Source organism: Saccopteryx leptura, chromosome 5 (genome assembly GCF_036850995.1).
Source record: "Saccopteryx leptura isolate mSacLep1 chromosome 5, mSacLep1_pri_phased_curated, whole genome shotgun sequence".
In the NCBI taxonomy this organism is placed as follows: domain Eukaryota; kingdom Metazoa; phylum Chordata; class Mammalia; order Chiroptera; family Emballonuridae; genus Saccopteryx; species Saccopteryx leptura.
In genome coordinates this window covers 91,032,925-91,053,261 of record NC_089507.1, presented here as the reverse complement: position 1 = coordinate 91,053,261, position 20,337 = coordinate 91,032,925, and the positions used below count along the sequence as shown (strand labels likewise).

General features: G+C 41.6%; 1 protein-coding gene across 2 annotated transcripts in view; it reads right to left on the bottom strand.

Moving 5' to 3' along the window:
- Positions 1-15,133, bottom strand: part of SGMS2 (sphingomyelin synthase 2) — a 90,516-nt gene extending 75,383 nt beyond the window's left edge. The window contains exon 1 of one of the 2 annotated variants that reach the window (XM_066384737.1): positions 14,933-15,133. The gene's annotated coding sequence lies outside the window, so the exon portion shown is untranslated. Of the gene's footprint in view, positions 1-14,536; positions 14,804-14,932 lie in introns of those variants that run through there. The other variant, XM_066384736.1, reaches the window with a different exon arrangement.
- Between the last annotated feature and the right edge of the window lie 5,204 nt (positions 15,134-20,337).

Sequence of the window (20,337 nt, the reverse complement as noted above, 5' to 3'; positions counted from 1 at the left end):
AAAATCATGAGTCAATTATAAAAATTTAAATATGATTTTTAGAGTTCTTATAATAACAAAGCTGATATTAAGGAGAATGGATTGGGGAAGGGGTGTTTTAAAGACCTTCCCTTTCTTATTCTAGTGGCTGTTGTTCTACCATCAGGGACATCAATAATGGTGCTCTAATAGGGAGAGAAGGCCACAGTCAGTCTAGGATATCCACACATTCTCCCATAGACAGCCCATGTAAGGGTCTTGTTTTGTTACCCATTCCACATGCAGGGGCCAATCTAATGTGATTGAGAGGTGAGCAAGTATATACCGGGCAGACAAAAATCAAACTTGAGATATGAGAAGTTATTTCAAATCACAACCGTGAACATTTGGCCCAACTGCTGCCCTGAAAATAGCTTCTGCCCATTGAGGAGGAGTCGGACCAGGCATTATTACAGCGAAACGCATCTTAGTGAAAATATAACAGGATGACAAGAATTCTTTTGACTTGCTTACAACAATGACAACAACAAAATATAGGTATCTATATCTTTCTACAGCAGCAAGACATTTGGCAAGTTCTAAACTATAAGTTTAGTTGGAAAGAGCAAAAGGAAAAGTTATATACACCTGTGTGTATACGTACGCATGTGCGCACATAATTCCCTTATGTGCATATGCCGTATTTCCCCAAGAGGAAGATGCTCCTGTGTATAAGATGCACCTTAATTTGGAGGCCCAAAATTTGAAGAAAAAAAAAAGTATTACATAAAGTTATTGAACTCAAGTTTTATTCATCATAAAATTCATACAACTCCTGAAAAAGCAGGAAATGCAAGTAAAAAATCTACCACCACTGTATAAGACACACCCAATTTTTAGACCCCAAATTTTTTGGAAAAATGTGCCTCTTATATATACATGGGAAAATATGGCATATCTATATATATAAAACTTATGTGGATTAAAATAAAAAATACTTCATTCCCTCAGTTTTCCATCACCTGTGGCCTTTAATTAGGGTGACCATATAATTTAACATCCTAACCAGGCCCATTTTGAGAGTGGAAAAGAACCTTACTAATAATTAGACCAGGACAGTAAATATACACTAAGGACAGCAGATATACATTGGGACTATCCTGGGCAAACCAGGACAAATAATCACCTTCATTATAATAAAGTCCATGAAAAACTACAAGATTTCAGCAAAGAAAATCAGATGAACAATATTAAAATGTGTCTCCTTTAGTAAAATTTTTTTTAAAGGCTTTAAGAAATAAATTTTAAAAGATGAAGTCCACAAAACATTTTGTCTGCATGAGGCAACATCCTATTAAACAAAGGATATAAAAGAATAAAAAATTATTAAAATATGAAATCAATCTCTAACAGGACCAGAAGCTTAGATTAATATTTTCTTTAATTAAAAAAAAAAAAACAATCCTTTCTAAAAACAGAAGCCAACCCCATGCAGACATTCTTTTTTATTTTTATTTTTTCAGAGACAGAGAGAGTCAGAGAGAGGGATAGATAGGGACAGACAGACAGGAACGAAGAGAGATGAGAAGCATCAATCATTAGTTTTTCGTTGTGACACCTTAGTTGTTCACTGATTGCTCCCTCATATGTGCCTTGACCGTGGGGCTGCAGCAGACAGAGTAACCCTTTGGTCAAGCCAGTGACCTGGGTCCAAGCTAGTGAGCTTTTGTTCAAACCAGATGAGCCCTTGATCAAGCTGGCAATCTCGGGGTCTTGAACCTGGGTCCTCCGCATCCCAGTCCGACGCTCTATCCACTGCGCCACCACCTGGTCAGGCCATGCAGACATTCTGCACCACAGTCTCTAGTACCACTTAGTTATTTTTTTTTACTAGGGAACATTTGCCCAAAAACAAGATTAAAATCCCCCTCTTGTATTCCACCTAAAGCAATAACCTCCATTATTAGAAGTATACTTAATATCTCCGCAGCAACTGGTGTTGGCATGTTGCAGCAGAAGAATAATGAAGTAGAAAACAAAGTAATAGTAGTGTAGAAGAAAACACACTTCTGCACAGCCTTGTTGGAAAATAACTACCAAGGGAACAAAAAGGGAAACTTGCTTTTAGAAAAGAACCCTACTAAGGTTGTTAAGATCAGCAGCTACTAGGCCTTTAAGATATTGAAGTATGCAATGGGGCAAATAGTTTCAAGAATGGTGAAATGTATGGAGTAACAGCAGTTACGTCACCAAAAGAACACAGGTGTGAAGAGATGAGGTTTCTGAAATGGATAAGAAGTGATTTCTATAGGTTTCCACATGTGTCTCCCAAGAAGGTATAAGAAGAGAGGACTACAGCTAATACTGAAGCTCAGCAAGCCTTCCAAATCAACCACTGGCAACTGGTGAGGTGAGGGGGTGGGAAGGGGAGGGAAGATGAGGAGGGGCGCAATCCCAGGCCAAAGGTATCCTCGGCCCTGGCCACAGAGGGCGGAGAGCGGCAGACTGAGAATCAGAAAAACCAGGCTCTTCATTGGCCTTTGCGTGGCACAATATAGGTATAAATAATACAAACAAAAAAGTAGTATTGGAGAATACTCAAGTCATTAATTCAGAAAACATGTATTGAGTGTCTGCATCATGGTAGGAAATACCAAAACAACAAAATGTATAAGTTTTGCTTTCAAGAAACTCAGTCTGGAAGGAACATAATTTCAACAGAAAAAAATCATTTTACAATATGGTAGTCCAGTGACAGGGAAAAGCTTAAGTACCCTGGAACAAAGAACATACAACCAAAAAAAAAAGAGGGGACAGGTAGCTCACATGGGTGAAGTGGAGAAGGGAGAGAGTGAGAAAAGCCCCCTACAGGGATGCTGGAGGTCAATTCATTTGTGCTTTAAATCACTCCTCTAAACAGGGCTCAACAAGATCACCATTTAAAGGAATCTCCCACGTTGCAAAATCCAACGAACATTGTGGCCTCATTTTCTCAACTTCTCAAGAACTTATGACAGACTTGATTACTCCACCCTGCTTTAAGCACATGATTCTGTTGGCATCAGGAGCACGGCTCTTCTGGTCTTCTTCCTATTTCACTGGTTACTCCGTGGTCTCCCACTTGATCTAATTCTGTTATTTTTCAGGGTCTGACCTCTCTCTCTGTTCTGCCTACAAACTCATCCTAGGTGATTCTAGATTTCTCATAACCTTACACACCACTTCTACGCTAATGCACTCTGGCCCAGATCTTGTCCCTGAATGTAGGTCTCTCCAGCACCGCTGGCCATTTGACATCTATCCCCATTAAGATGACTAATAAGCAACTCAAACTAACCAATGGCTGAAACAGAACTCTATTCCCTATAATCCCATCACTCACCAAAACACTAGGAGTCCTGCTTGATTTCTCCTATTTTCTCACGTCACCCATCCAAACCTGTCTCTGTAAGTATTACTGAGTCTATCTCCAAATCCCTCAAATCCATCTGCTGCTCTCCACCAATACCACCATCCTACATCAGGCCACACCACTTCTCATGTAGAATGCTGCCAATAACTTCACAGATGATTCCATTGCTTCTCCTCTTGTCCCTTTCTACTCTACTCTGCCCAGCAGCTAGGCTAGCTAGAAGTTACCAATGTAACTCAGATCATGTCCCTCTCCTTCTCGGATCATTTCCCAATGCCTTCTCATTGCATCTGCTATGAGACTCACGCTCCTTACAAAGTCTGCAAGCCCTACCCAGTGTGATCCTGCCTGCCTCACCACCACCTCTCTCCCCACTCTCTCCTGCCAGACCCACAGCCAGACTGGCATCCCTCCCTTTCCCTGTGTAAGCAAGCCCTTCTCCTCGCCAGGCAGACGCACATGCTGTCCCCTCTGCTGGCTCCTACTTACTCTTCACATCTCAGTGCAAGTCTGACCTCTTTCAACAAACCTTTCCAGACGGTGCTACTGCAGATTTCCCCAGTCATTCTCCACTGTGCCAACATGTTCCCTTTAAAGAAGTCCAAATCTGCACTAATCTTGTTTATTGTTTTTACTAACTTATCATCCGCTCAAACTCCCTTTTCCTCTCTCAACATATAAACTCAATCTCCTTTAGGGTAGAAACCTTAACTAGAATGTTTACTGAATCCCTAGAATCAAAAATAATGTCTAGCACAAAGCAAGTGCTCAAAATATTGTGTTGAATGCGTTAATCAATTTCAGAAAAAATTAAGGAGAGCTTGGACTCTGTTTCAACCATCTGTGCAGTGCAGGTACTTTTCAAAGTCAACATTGTACATTTATAAAATCCGAGGCAGCCCACCCTGTGAACTTCGTGAGAAGAGTAGCTCGTCCTGTGGGTGGAGTGAGTTTTTGGTATGAGATCCACTGCTTTGGGTTTTTAGGGGATGGTTATATCCTGGGGCAGGTCAGCAGCTGGTCCAGGGTCTGGTCACTGCAAGCTCAGAAACTATTTTATCAGTTCACCCAGGGCAGATAAGCTCTGGAGCTCTGATTTGTACTAACAAAGATGCAACAGGAAACATGGATCTGTTAATTTATCAATGATGGATGGGAGGTGACTAGTGAAGGAAGTTACTTATTTGATCATGTGCACAGCCAAGACATACTCATTCAGCTATGGAGATATTGGCAGGGAAACGTCAGTTTTTAACCATTAACTGTTTGATGAAGGTAACATGCAAGCAGATGAGACTTGTTTGGAGGTTCTAGCAGGGGAGCACAGCTACTTGTATACCCTTGACCGAAGAACGGTCCTCTCCTCTATCGGGGAAAGTTGTCCTCTTCGACCAAGCACGCAGCTTCGGGAGGGACACACATGGAGCAGTGAGGGAGGAAGGGGACACCCACCTAGCCAGCCAGATCAGCCGAATCAACCATGGCGACCAATGGGGTGACAGATGTCGCAGCCAGATCGCCCTCACATCAGATGCAAGCAAATGAATTGTCATGTAGGGTATTACACCCACAAAGCCATGTCTCGAGAACTTTCTAGACAAAAGGAGTAAGGGGCTAGAAAAATCTGCAAAAGTATTTTAGAACACAGATCAAAACTTTCCTTTGCTCACATCAGTTGAGTTTTTTCTACATTCACATTTATAAGAGGAAATTGATTTTATACATATATAGCATAGATAGATAGATTTCTCTCTAAATTAACAAAATGATTCCAGATCTAAAAAGGGTTTATTTCAAAGAACTGCAGCCTGACCAGGCAGTGGCGCAGTGGATAGGGCATCAGCCTGGGATGCTGAGGATCAGACTCAAAACCCCAAGGTTGCAGGCTTGAGCGTGGGATCACAGACATGACCTCATGGTAGCTAGCTTGACCCCAAGGTCCCTGGCTTGAGCAAGGGGTAACTGGCTTGGCTGGAGCCTCTCCCCACACAAGGGACATGTGAGAAAGCAATCAATGAACATGCTGCAATGAAGAACTGATGCTTCCCATCTCTCTCCGTTCCTGCCTGTCTTTCTCACAAAAAAATAGAACTGCAAATATGAAAATACTTCATCTCGTGACTTGAAGAGTTTCTAATATTTTTTACTTCTACACAAGACAGTCTGTCTCCCCATCCCTCCCACCAAAAAATGCTAGATATATACTTATACCATCCAGCTAATTCTCCACTGTATTTCCTCGAAGTTAGATTCTTACTAGAAGATTACTTATGAGAAAAAACAAAACAAAAACTAATCCCATCCATGATGATAATTCTTGTTATTTTTAATTTCAGTAATTGACATTTCCATTCCAAGATATCATCTACACAGGGGGTCTACAGCACTCTAGATAGTTACTACAGATGACCCAGTCAATGATAACACTTTTTATTTGGTTGATTCATTACAATTTAGGAAGTCCTTGTAAAAATGTGCCCTTGCTTTCCAAAAAGTCACAATAATATTGTTAGGCCAGCAGAGCAAATAAAAAATGTAAAGGGAATCTGACGTCAAAACTCAAGTGATCATGTCCACCACCATCCGATATAGAGGCTGTCACCTCACCCTGAACGAATGCAAGGTTATGGGCCCACCGCATGAGATGCAGAGCATTTCTGCCAGGCACCTCTAATAAAAAAAGGCCCGACATGCCTCCACTTGCTCCAGAATCAATAAGACTGTTTTTTTGCTGAACACTTGGTACTGTCATTTTAAATGTTTGCTAGTTATAAAAATGTAAAGAATTATCAAAATTCACCACCCAAAGTTAACCCAAATTATCACCGGGTTAACTCCCGGTGACCCAAAGTATATAGTTAATTTTACATGTAAACTAAAATACCCCTCAAAATATAAACACTCACTAAGCCTGATGTGTCCATAACAATGTATCATGAGTTTAGGGGCCCTTTCGCCACAACTGGCATAAGAAACAAATCAAACCATAGACTGTTCTGGAAACTCCTTGTATTAGTTTCCTATTGCTGCTGTAACAACTTACTACAAACTTCATGGCTTAAAGTAACACAAATTTATTTTCTTATAGTTCTGGAGGTCAGAAGTCCAAAACAGGTCTCACTGAGTTGAAATCAGTGTCAGCAGAGATGCCCCTCTCTCTGGAATCCAGGGGAAGAACGTGCTTTCCGGCCCTCTGCTGCTTCTAGAGACTGTGTGCATTCCTTGGCTCACGGCCCCTTCCTCCTTCACAGGCAGCAATGGCTGCTTGAGTTTTTCTAATGACGTCAACTTTCTGGTTCCGACTCTTCTGCTTCCCTTTTCCACTTGTAAGGATTACACTGGGTCCGCCCAGAAAACCTAGGATAATCTCCAAATCTTAACATCTGCAACCTTAATTTCCCCCATCAAGCAAAATAACAAATTCTGGGGATTGGAATGAAAACATCTTTGGGGGACCATTATTCTGTCTACCACTGTCTTCAATATAATTAGAAAGCAGCCAAATAAACCTCACATGTATAAGCTACTCTCCTCAAATAAGGACATTTTAACTGTTTTAATTTACAATAGGTAAAAGGCCTAAAACTTAAAAATATAATAATAATACCATTAGAAGAGCAAGTGTAATCTGCAGTGCTTGCTGAGGTGAATGTGCTGAGCAGTGGAATGGGAGAACACACCCCTCCTTTCCCAGACCACCAGCTGGCCTGCTAGAGCACTAAGAGCTTTAGAGAGAAGTGTTTGACAATAAATACTATATTGAAAATTCAACATCAATATCTTTCAGTAACAAGAATGAAATCTATGACCTAGTGTAATCTTCCACATGGTAAATCGTAAGGACTGGACAGTATAAGGCAGGGGTCCCCAAACTTTTTACACAGGGGGCCAGTTCAATGTTCCTCAGACCATTGGAGGGCCAGACTATAAAAAAAACTATGAACAAATCCCTATGCACACTGCACAGATCTTATTTTAAAGTAAAAAAAACAAAACGGGAACAAATACAATATTTAAAATAAAGAACAAGTATATTTAAATCAACCAACTGACCAGTATTTCAATGGGAACTATGCTCCTCTCACTGACCACCAATGAAAGAGGTGCCCCTTCCGGAAGTGCGGCGGGGACCGGATAAATGGCCTCAGGGGGCCGCATGTGGCCCGCGGGCCGTAGTTTGGGGACCCCTGGTATAAGGAGTTTGAGCAGGTATGATTTTTTTCCTTTGTTAAAGCTGAAAATTTAAGGGCAAAAATGGGGCTCAAACTGTGAGATACATGCTAGATTCCACAATCAACAGGGCATTGGTTAGACTGCAGCCAAACTGTCTGCTTTAGAACCCAATTCTGCTGTGACCTTAAGCAAGAGACTTAAACTCTGTTTCAAAGAGGGTGTCTAAAATGGGTAAAATACCTACTTCACAGTGATTTAGGAGGTGTAAATGACTAACAGTTCTAAGTGCTCAAAACAAATCCTGGCACATATCTTGAGTGCTGTATTTGTTAAGTAAAATTTTAAATGTTCCTGCTGGCCGCTCATATCTTGCCAATCAAGCTATATTCCAAGGGAAGGCCCTTCTCAGCACTAACTACTCTATCATAAAGGACATTACACACACACACACACACACACACACACACATTTATAATTTAACACAAACAATGACATTTGTCACTATTAAGGTTTGGTAGCAGCTACTGGAAAATATATGGATGATTAGAGCAACTTGCTGAACAGACTGCAAGCCTCAGAAGACAGTAGCAGCTGTGTTAGATACACTGCCTTAGTGCTTCCTATAGAAAGACGCACATTACTGAATCATTACTGTTTTAAATCACTCCCTCCAGCTCTGTGTATGAGGAACCAACACGAGTGTGTGGCCTCTCTCTGTTTGGCCCCTCAGTTTCAAAGGCTTCCTTCACTTCCGGCAACTGCTGCCAGCCTCTTCCTGAAAGGTCTCCACACCTCTTTGGAGACAGGGGGCTATCTAAAGGGAATCCTTCCATGGCACCCCAATTAACTAAGCATTCCATGACCCAAAACTACTTAATTCTTCCCTGACCAGATGGTGGCGCAGTGGATAGAGCATCGGACTGGGACACAGAGGACCCAGGTTCGAGACCCCAAGGTCGCCAACTTGAGCGCAGGCTCATCTGGTTTGAGCAAAGCTCACCAGCTTGGACCCAAGGTCGCTGGCTCGAGCAAGGGGTTACTCAGTCTGCTGTAGCCCCCCAATCAAGGCACATATGAGAAAGCAATCAATGAACAACTAAGGTCTCGCAACGAAAAACTGATGATTGATGCTTCTCATCTCTCTCCGTTCCTGTCTGTCTGTCCCTATCTATCCCTCTCTTTGACTCTCTCTCTGTCTCTGTAAAAAACAAACAACTTAACTCTTTTTCTTTGACCCTTTTCCCCACCCTTAAATTAAAAAATTCATTCCTTCACATTTTCTCTAGGTGTTAGATCAGACTACCTAATTCAAGGAGTTCCCAGATATGGAAAAGTACCCTTAACCCATGTGGGTGGGGTGTGTGTTAAGAGGTGGCTTCCCAGGATGACTGTCATTAGCAGCGCAGGAGAGAGACACCACCGCCAGGCCCTCGAGGGTCACACATCATCGGCCGCTCCAACGGAAGCCAGTGCGCAGCAGGCCTGAGAGGCCGCACAGCCTGGGGGGCACAGACCTGCTTGCATGGGCCCGTTTTTCCTTCTGCAGCTCTTTCCCACCTCCAGGGCCACCCCTCCCTTACGTCCCTTCTAACGTGGAAATGCTTTTTAAAAATTTCATTCTCATCATGTATTTTGCATTTTTAATCTTCTTAATGAAAAGAAGTGATTGAACTCCAGGGCTAGACGCTTGTTCCCCAATTTTCCATAATATGATGCCTCCAGTTCCACAGTTTTAATTGGATAGTAATTTACCTTTATTCAGATAATCACAGAGCCCTTTCTTGGTGTTGGCAAGTATGCTGGGTAAACTTGAACTGAGGATGCTTAAGGTGGGGGTGTTAGCTCCTGCTCAACTCTGTCTGAGGCTGGCCCTGCCATCTGGCCATCTCTCTCTGCACAGCGGAGACGGATCGCCACATCAGCCTCAGCACAGGCACTGCCAGGCAGGGAAGTGGGACACACCTGCAGGGCCCTCTGTAGGGTTTCACCCCGACTTGACTTTTAGTAGCTGGCTGTCTTTTCTGCCTCTTGGGCCTTGCATTTGTTACCTTTCATTCCCCTCCTCTTTAACAATTCTAGTATGTGATTTTGTTTAATTTTCTGAAACAGTTCAAAGGGGTGTATTGAAAGAAAAGATGTACATACAGGACAATCCAGTTAATGCTGCTTCAAAAAAAAATCTAAGAATGTGCACATGTTTGGTTTTGAAAGCAACACTATCAAACTAAGACATAAAATTATAAGGCTGAAATATGAACTGAAAGCAAATAATCAAATTAGGATTTGACAGTAGGGAAAAACCAATCAGCAAATAGCTGATTATCCCTATTTACACGTTAATTTTGTTAATCGTTTCTTTAAGTTCTGCTTCAAATTACAAATCATCAGAAATTAATAAATTGAACTGATTTGGGTTTCTGTATGTAGAGATTGAACTGAACACCACTCATATTCTAACATCCTTTGTCAAAACCATCAGGACAGGTCCTTGCTGGGTAGCTCGGTTGGTTAGAGCTGTAGAAGCCACCAATGAGCACACGACTACGTAGAATGAGTCAATGCTTCTCTCTCTCTCTAATTGATGGGGAAAAAAATTTAAAAAACCATCATGGTAAAGTAAGTAGAAATGGATATGGAAAAATAAACCCGAAAGATTTTGACTCTAGGTAGCAAAGAGGGTATGATATTACTGTATAGTAAAACTTGAGAAATGATTAAATGAAGACATGTTTTATATCGTTAATGAAAATTAGCTAATGGAAATTTTTTGCACTTTCATTAAATCAACCCAAAATGCCTTACCAATAATACACTTTTCAAGAGATCAAACAACAAACTTAAGTTTTTTTTTAAGATGACCTATTTTAAAGTGATGAAGCTTATTTTAAACCCAGTGATAAATCTGCTAACCGCAGTATCTGAAAATTTTAACTTGTCTACCTTACTGCGTCCTGAAGGAAGCAAATTGAAGAAGTAAATTTATTTGAGAGAGCTGCTCGGCACGATCAGCTCTGCTCCATTCCACTCTCCATCAGGGAAGAAGTTGGTTTTAGAGCTAATAACAATAATACATACACAAATGGCTCTTTAAGAAAGCCTGTGTGTTCCGTTTTCATCAGATAAATCCCTTGTGTAATGAGCTACTGACCTATTGCGCAGCTCCACAGAGAATGTTCATCCTATTGCTGCAATTTTATGAAAGGTGCACAGAAATGGAAACTCTTAAATTTTAAAGCGGAAGGAGAAAGTTCTCTAATTCTGAACATGGTTTTAAAAGGGGCAGCTAAATTAAACATTATAAATCACTTTTTAAAATGCAAAGTGACAATCACGGATGTGCACAAGATACAGCAAGAGGGATACTTAATGCAGAGTTGCTTAAAATAGTGAAAACTGTCAACTAACAATAGGGGATTGGTTAAGTCGGTATGTGGACATATAACAGGAAACTATAAATGATGCTGTATGAGTATTTTAGTGATAAAAAGATATCCATGTTTGGATGAAAAAAAAAGTAAGTTACAAAACAGTATGTAGAGAATGAACCCAGTTTTGTAGAGAATAACTTTATAGCTGTGCAATTTCAGGAAAGTTACTTAATTTCACTAAGTCAGTTTTCTCCTCAATAAAAAGGAGATAATTATAGTACCTACTTCATAGGCTTGAGTGAGGGCTACAGGAAATTCTTTATAATAAAGCAACTGGCACACTGGCCAACAGTAAGCTCAATATGTGCTACCTGTGTTATATGTTCATGGGGTGAAAAAGAAGTTGAGGATATAGCAGTTAAGTGGTTTTCTGGGTGGCGGCTAATTTGTTTAGTACTTTTAAACTTTCATAAGTATCATACTACTTATAATACGGGGAAATATTAATAAATTAGAATATTTACACACAGTGATTATTCTTTTTAAAATCTATCCGTAGTGCTTTGCTCACAATAAATAAATCTTAGTTGAGCTGAATTTACCATTCAGAATGCATTTAAACAAGTTTGCTCTAGAATGTTTAAAATTATTTAACAGAAGGGCTAAACTTGTTTATAATACATTGGGTAAAGCAAAGCATACTTACATTGTTCAGCCGCAGAATAATTTAAGGGCCCCAATTCAAGACCCAATTGAATGCCTCTACCTTGCACTGTCAATAGGAGAAAACCTAAGGTAGCTTAACCACTTCTAATTTCCTCCCAACTCCACACCCTTCTCCTTTTTGATGCTTTCTTTTCCTTTCCATAATCAAAGCCTAGCGGACTATAAGCCTCAAGGGCAGCAACACTGTCACCTACATCTTAGCATGGACAGCACCTAGCTTAGAGCCTGGAATAGTAGCTACTCACTAATGTTCACCAACTTAATGACTTGAATGAATGTCTGAGAGTAATTGAAGATAAAGGTTTCAATTCCTCTTGGATAAAGGAAGATAGGCTATCTTAGTCTGAAACTGTCCAGAATTCTTGTAATTGTTCCTTGGAAAACAAGGTCTCACTTCAAAGTATCACTTCTTTTTTTCTTTTCTTTCCTTTTTATTGAATTCATTGGGTGACAGTGGTTAACAAAATCATACAGGTTTTAGGTACACGATTCAACTACACATCATCTGTACATTGTATTGTGTGTTTACCACCCCAAGTCACGTCTCTATCCACTACCAAAAGTATCACTTTTTAAAAACGTTCTTGGCCCTGGCAGGTTGGCTCAGTGGTAGAGCGTCGGCCTGGCGTGCAGAAGTCCCGGGTTCGATTCCTGGCCAGGGCACACAGGAGAAGCACCCATCTGCTTCTCCACCCCTCCCCCTCTCCTTCCTCTCTGTCTCTCTCTTCCCCTCCCGCAGCCAAGGCTCCATTGGAGCAAAGATGGCCCGGGCGCTGGGGATGGCTCCTTGGCCTCTGCCCCAGGCGCCTGGTCGCAACAGAGCCTCGCCCCGGAGGGGCAGAGGATCGCCCCCTGGTGGGCAGAGCGTCGCCCGCTGGTGGGCGTGCCGGGTGGATTCCGGTTGGGCGCATGCGGGAGTCTGTCTGACTGTCTCTCCCCGTTTCCAGCTTCAGCAAAATTAAAAAAATAAAATAAATAAAAATAAAAACTTTCTCACTTGCATTCCATTGTCTATTTTAATGTATGTACAATTATTTGTACTTTCTTCCCCTATATATTTTTCAAATATAGAATCCCAGAGAGTTTACTCAACTCGCTCAAAGTAACTCAGCTAGTAAGTTACCACCCAGGTAGCCTCAAGTCTTCTGGATGCTACTGCTTAAGATCTCTCTACAATGGACTTGGCTGGGGAGCTCAGCTGGTTGGAGCATCCTTTCCATATGCCAACGTGGCAGGTCCAATCCCTGGTTAGGGCACATACAAGAATCAACCAATGAATACATATATTAATAAAACAATAAATCTCTCTCTCTCTCAAATCAACTTTTAAAAAAATCTCTCTATGATGGTGCTGTGGAATAACACCCATGACCTTTGACCCTAAAAGTTGTAGATTTGCGAAGAACAAATGTTTTCAATAACACCTGAGCAAATGCTTAGGCTTCTTTTGAATATTTCCTAGGGCTTATATGAGACTCTGGGAGAAGAGAAATTGAGGACAGGAGGCAGAAACACAAAGGTATCCAAGCGTTTCCCTCTAGGTTCATAAGTCAACCAGCTTCACTTAAAAACGAAACTAAAGAAACCAAATTAAATATTAACTCAAAAAAAAAAACACAAAAAAACTTCAACCAGACTATTGTGAATTAGGACTATCAGTAAACCAAGGGAAGGGCTAGAAACAGGAAATTTTGCACAATTAAAAAAAATAAGTTAAGGATTAAGTCAGAATTTTCCGTACATCCAGTCTCCCAATTCCTGGTTTTCACTTTCAGTCACTGCTCTGACTTTGTTTGAACACTGAATGGTACTTCCCTCGTCATGAGGCGGGAACCAAATACCTTTCAGGCATACACACGGAAATGTCTACCTTTCTGGCAGACACACAGCCTTCCTGAAGACCTCATTCTAAGGAACTGGCCAAAGGATTTCACCTGTAAAACCTCAGTCTCCCAGCGTTATAAGTAGGAAAATTTGTGGAAATTAATTGGTTGTTACTTGAGTCAGCTGGAACACCCCATTATTTATATATAAACAGTTACAATTTGTTGGGGTCTGCTTTGTGCCAGACATTATAGGTCTTCTGCACTTTAATCCTCATAATTATCCTCTCAAATCGTTATAGTCCCATTTAAATGAATCAGTGTTTAATGAATTGAGAGCGCACCCGTTAATAGATGGAAAGAGGGGCGAAACCAAGGATTTGAAAAGTTAACTTTAAATTCAAAATTCACATCTAACCTAGAGACACTAAACAGAGCTCTTCAAAATTTTAAAATACATGTCAAAATGTTTTAAGATCAAATAAGAGCAGACAAAATGAAATAGAAGAATGACAAAGATTTGTAAGTAAAAGAGTACAGGACAGGATACTTGAGTTACTTCAATTCACAGCCGCGGGTTATTAGCAATTATTCGTATCTCTGAAAGATAGACAGGTGCCCACCCACCTATTTGTGCCGAGAAACCAAGTCTTTCCTTAAGGGGACCGCCAAACGTTGAAAGGTTTCAGTGTGGTCTGCCCAGAGCTGGGTTATTACTGTTCACACATCATCAGTAAGTGCCTCTCAAAAAGAGAAAATCAGTCCCTCCTTCGCCACCTGAACTTCAGCCCTGACCTTCTGAGTAGCTCTGGGCAACCTATGGTTTAAGTGTCCTTTCAACGCCAGGACCTTAAATGGTTGCAAATGAATGAGCTGAATGCTCAAAGCGAAGAGACTTCAGCCACACATCCATCCTCTATCCGGCAATATCAAGGAGGGATGCTCTGGAGTGGACCGCGAGGGGGCCGGATGAGAGCCACGTCCCTGTCGCCAGTCCACCTTCCCCCTCCACGCGCTTCGCAAGACGCGCGGCTCCCCGCCCATCCTCCTCCCCAGCTCCCCGGGGCGCTCCTCACCTGCTCCCAGCCGAAGGCACTAGCTCCCAGCGGAGGATTTACTAGTGGGCAGAGCCCGCCGCCGCAGCCACCTCCTCGGCCGAAGCCGCTAGAAAGTTTGCTCGGGCTCTGGACCTCTGGCGCGGTGTCCCCGCCAGAGAAGCAGCTCTCCGTGTCCCCCCCCGCGGCTGCCGCCCCCAAGGCCGCTCTCGGCGGCGCTGCAGCACCAGCCGGGCTCCCGCGGCTCCGTGCGCGCCGAGGGCGGGGTATCCCCGCCCCACTCGGTCCGCGGCGCCGCGCTGGGTGTTTACCGCGGCCCCGCGGCCCGCGCTCCCCGCCCGCCGCCTTGCGCGCTCCTGACATCATTCATTCTCTCACACCCTCGCCCGCCCACCCCATTTCCAAACAGTGACTCACCGCCGGCCGCTGGTGGCAGCGCCCGCTCCCGCTGCTGCGGCTCTCCAGGCGTAGAGCGGAGCTCGAAAAACCGGTGCGACTTCTTAAGGAGAAATCGCCGGCCGACCCTCCCCTCTCCCAGCCATTGAAGGTGCAGGGAAGGAGGGGCTTGGCAGGGAGCACCTATTGGCTCTGCGCGGAGAGGCTGAGCGCCGGAGCAGACAGACCTCCCTGACCAGTGACTGGGAGCTATCTGGGAAAGTTGTTTGTTTAGGTGTCACTCCCAGGAACTTTAAAGGGTGGGGCTAGGAAGGGATCCCCCACCCCCGCACCTCGCCTAATTCAGGAACTGCTTCCTGACGTTGAGATGAGTGGCCTTGGGGCTGTCAGCGGTTATTCAAAGGGTGTTGCCGTGATCTAAATCTAAGAGGTGGGTGTCTAAACCCCACAGTGCTGCCTGGAGGAGTTAGTCATCAGTCGGCACAGTGGCAACGCTAGGTGCGAGCTGGAAGGGTACTCTAAGTTAATGAGGCTAATAATACTTTCCCTTCAGTGACTAACTGCGGTGTCATTTGTTCTGTTAATTGATTCACTTCTTGTTATGGATAAGAAACCGTAACCAAAATAAACAGTGAAAGAGTCTTCCTTTGCTTAACTTAACACTTTCCGCAGCTTTCGGGGCACAAGGCAGTCATGTGTGGTTTCTTCGATGAGCTCAGCAATTATGTTTTTAGAAAGGGTGTTGCCTTCTTTCAAATGGTCACCGTTCTACATTTCTTGGTGTTGCTATTCATACACCTGCTGGGCAGTTTTCAAAGTAAAGAATGGCAGCCTGAGAAATTCTAACTAGGATGAATCAGACGGAATTTGGCTAAATTTTGATTGAATTTAATTTACAGAAATGTTTTATGTTCATTTCTACCTGCGAACAGGATAATTATGTTTAGAATTTTCACTGGTTTATGGTTGATTCCGTATTATCAACAAAAATAATCCAGAAGCATCTTTGGGTGCCTCGTGCAGAAAGTGCAGGTAAACAATATTTTGTCTATGGTAATTAAACATAATGGCAGCAGAAAAAAAACATGAAGGGCAGTTTCCAAACAGAAAAATGTGAGGTGTTACTAGAGAAGTCTCCCCCGAATGAAAATACTGCTGAAATTAACCCAAGTTTCCACATCATTGTTGTGGGAAACACACTCAGTAGAGAACACCAACAACAGAAATGTATTTTTCTTGGGTCTGTTTTTTCTTTCCAATAGGAGTTCATTTTTAATTTTACAAAGCCCAGGCATTTTGCCCAGAAGGCAATAGCAAATAGATTGGTTTGCTAGGATGTAATAAAAAGTAAATGGAAATTTAAACCAACAGTTTATGCAGTCACAGATATAATCAGAAGCTTGGGTGTCCTGTCCATCCGTAACAGAGAGGGACTAGATTCAAATATGCAGCCACAGAAAAGTTTGGGTGAATATCCCACATATTTCCTACTTTATGGCCCAAATATTTGGGCAATATATCTATATAGATATAGATATAGATAGATATATAGATATATTTATATATAGATATGTAATAAGATTTTCTACAGATCTTAAAAAATGATGTTATGGGCTTTTTTGCCTAACTACACGAAGTAAAAAAGATAAAAATGAAACTTGCCATCCTGTCTGTGTTATTGCATGATGTCAGTCCTGCAGCTCTCTTAGAGGAAGGTCTCTGTCTAAAAGGCTGAGGGGATAGTTTTGAATTTATGGTTACTATTGAGCCTCAGTTTAAATATTGTGAAATAAATAATTAGATAATTTTATTATACCATTTAAATACCCTCCAATAAATCCAAAAGTGTAATTGTGATTGAGGTGCATGAAATTTTTCCATTCTGCTCACTATCAACTATGAGAAAGCAAATTATTCATCTTAATTTCTGTTTTGAAAAATAGAGATGTCCATTTCACACAGAGGTGATTTCTTACTTTTGTGTGTGTGTGTGTGTGTGAGAGAGAGAGAGAGAGAGAGACAGAGAGAGAGAGAGAGACAGACAGAGAGAAAGAGAGATGAGAAGCATCAATTCTTCGTTGCAGCATCTTAGTTGTTCATTGATTGCTTTTTCATATGTGCCTTGCCTGGGGGGCTACAGAAGACTAAGTGACCCCTTGCTCAAGCCAGCGACCTTGGGGTTTTGAATCTGGGTCCTCTGTATCCCAGTCTGACACTCTGTCCACTGCGCCACCACCTGGTTAGGCTCCTTCTCTTTTTAACTGCACCTTTTTATCCTTACAATGTATCAAAGTTTACTAAGTCACATTCCAAATATAATAATGCTAAATGCTCTAAGGGAAAGGGCTGACAAGTGTGTTCTTATAATTTTCCCCCTAAACCATTTCATTCTATAAATCAAGTTTCACAGATACTCATTTGACTTGATAAAACATACTGAGTGAGGAAAACATATATAGATAGATAGATAGATAGATATAGATATAGATATAGATGTATAGATATAGATATAGATATAGTCTCTATTTCCTTTTATAATAAACTCCTACTCTGGATGCTCCCAAGTCATTTACTCAACAAATGTTTATTGAGTTCCCACTTTGTGCCCATGTTGTTTATCTAAGAATCACTATGTGCATCTTTAAACATATGTCTCAGCAATGGGATAGTTTGCTTTTAAAATTTGCATAAGGGTTTTATTGAAGCACTATAATTTTCCCAGGATCCAGCATGGTGCCTGGCATGTACTTACTAGAGCGAAATAAACCAATAAACAACCTTGAAGAACAAACCAATGCTGAAATGATTCCATGTTACGGAATTCTATGTTGGCAATAATAAAAATTAAAAGGAAGGAAAGAATAAGGCCCTGACTGGGCAGCTCAGTTGGTTGGAGCATTGTCTCAATTCGCCAAGGTTATAAGTTCGTTCTCTAGTCAGGATGCATACAAGTATCAACCAATGAATAGATAAATAAGTGGAGCAACAAATCAATGTTTCTCTCTCTCCATCCCTTTCTAACATCAATCCATCAATAAAATATATATGGTAATATTACCATGTTAAAGAATAATTGAAATATAAAGAAAAAAATAAAACCACTGTTAACATTTTGTTCATTGATTGCTTTTTCATATGTGCCTTGCCTGGGGGCTACAGAAGACTAAGTGACCCCTTGCTCAAGCCAGCGACCTTGGGGTTTTGAATCTGGGTCTGCATTCTTTAGATTTCTATTACTTAAAGTAATTTCAACATCATACATATGATTCTTATTCTGATTTTTAAAAACTTAGCACTATATCTCCTGACCAGTGGTCATGCAGTAGATAGAACATTGACCTGGAAAACTGAGGTCCCAGGTTCAAAACCCCAAGGTCATCAGCTTGAGAGTAAGCTCATTGGCATGAGTGCAGGCTCAACAGCTTGAGTGCAAGGTAGATGGCTTGAGCCCAGATATTGCTGGCTTGAGCCCAAGGTTACTGACTTGAGCATGGGGTCACTGGCTCGGCTGGAGCCCCCGCCCCCATCAAAGCATGTATGAAAAACAATCAATGAACAACTAAAGTGACACAACTCAGAAGTTGATGCGTCTTATCTCTCTCCCTTCCTGTCTCTGTCTCTCTTGCTCTTACTGAAAACAAACAAAAGCAAAAAAAAAACAACTTAGCTCTATAACACGTGCTCTTTCCTCACAATTATCATATTAGTGGCTCCACAGTATGCCAAAACCACATATGTGTCGTGCATCTGTGTATGTATTGAACATGATCTGAAACCTGGTAGTCCAGTTATCATTTGGGAGCAGGTTAGTGTAATATTTTACATTTTTTATTAATGAAAACTTTTAGACTATCTTTTTTATAGTTAATACTACTCTCTTGGAGTGTATAACATCTGTGTATACAGATATTCTAATAATAAAAGTGTTTGGGATATTCCAGAAAGTAAAGGAAAGGTACCATGTGCCACATTTTATTAATATTGGCCAAATATAATATTTATAATTATTGCCTATACTTCTAGACTGGAGCAATATGGGGTACTGTAGGGAGAGCAATAAGCAGCTTTGCACAGACCAGGTGCAAGATGGCAGTGGTCTGGGTTAGGACAGTGGTGATGAGAATGTAGGAAGCAAAGTGGATTTCAAGTATAAGGGACAGAATTTGCAGGTCAGTCAGATATGGGAATGAAGCCAAAATAACTCCTACTTTTTTGTTTGTTTGCTTGAGCACTTGAGTGGTTGGTAATGCCTTTTACCAAGCAATATTAGTGATTGCCACAGTAGGCAGGTTTGTGGAGGAAGTTTATTTAATTTATTTATTTTAGAGAGAGAAGAAGGGAGAGAGAAAGTGACAGAGAGAGAGAGAGAGAAACATCAATATGTTGTTCCACTTATTTATACATTCATTGGTTAATTCTTGTCTATGCCCTGACCAGGGATCGAACCTGCAACCTTGGTATATCGGGATAATACTCTAACCAACTGAGCTACCCAGCCAAGGTGGGGGGAAATGATGAGTTTTAAACATGATGAGTTTGAGATATGCAATGAATAAATGGAGATGCCAAGTGGACAGCTAATGCTATTAGCCTGGAACTCAGAAAAGAGGCATGAACTAATATTATAAATTTGAGAATAGTCAGTATGCAGATAATAAAGAAGCCATAAGAAAAAAATGAGAGGACCTGGTGAGAGTACAGAGAAGAGGAGAAGTCCAAGAGAGAACCCAATATTATAGGTTTGATAAAGGAGAACACTGAAGATTTGAAAATACGTAACTAAAGAGAGAGGAAGAAAACCACGAGAATATGGTGTCAAGGAAACCAATAAAAGGGAGTTTTGAGAAAGGTGGAATGACCATTTATATCAGCGGTGCTCAACCTGTGGGTCGCGACCCCAGCGGGGGTCGAACGACCAAAACACAGGGGTCGCCTAAAGCCATCGGAAATACATATTTTCCAATGGCTTTAGGTGACCCCTGTGTTTTGGTCGTTCAACCCCCGCCGGGGTCGCGACCCACAGGTTGAGATTTATATAAATGCTCCTGAGAGAGCAAGTAAAATAAAGACTGAAAACGTCCATTAGATTTGGTGACATGGAGGTCTTTGTTGACTTACCTGGAGGGAGTTCAGTTATGCTATGGTGGAGGTAGTCCTAATGGGGTGGGGTAAGGAACAGCTCAGCAGGGGCCAGTGATTTGGCTTCCTGAAGTGCTCATCTATGAGGGGTGCTAAAGTAAACAAGAATAAATTCATAAAATACCATTTGGGGTGTGAAAAATGAGGATGAGTGCTAGTGGGCACAGGGAACTGTAGTGATAAAAATGTTCTATAATTGAGTGAATGCTGATGGGAGGAATCGGTAAAGGAGATGAGGAGAGAGACAATGGGAGGATAATCAATAGTCGCAGTTCAGAGGAAATCAG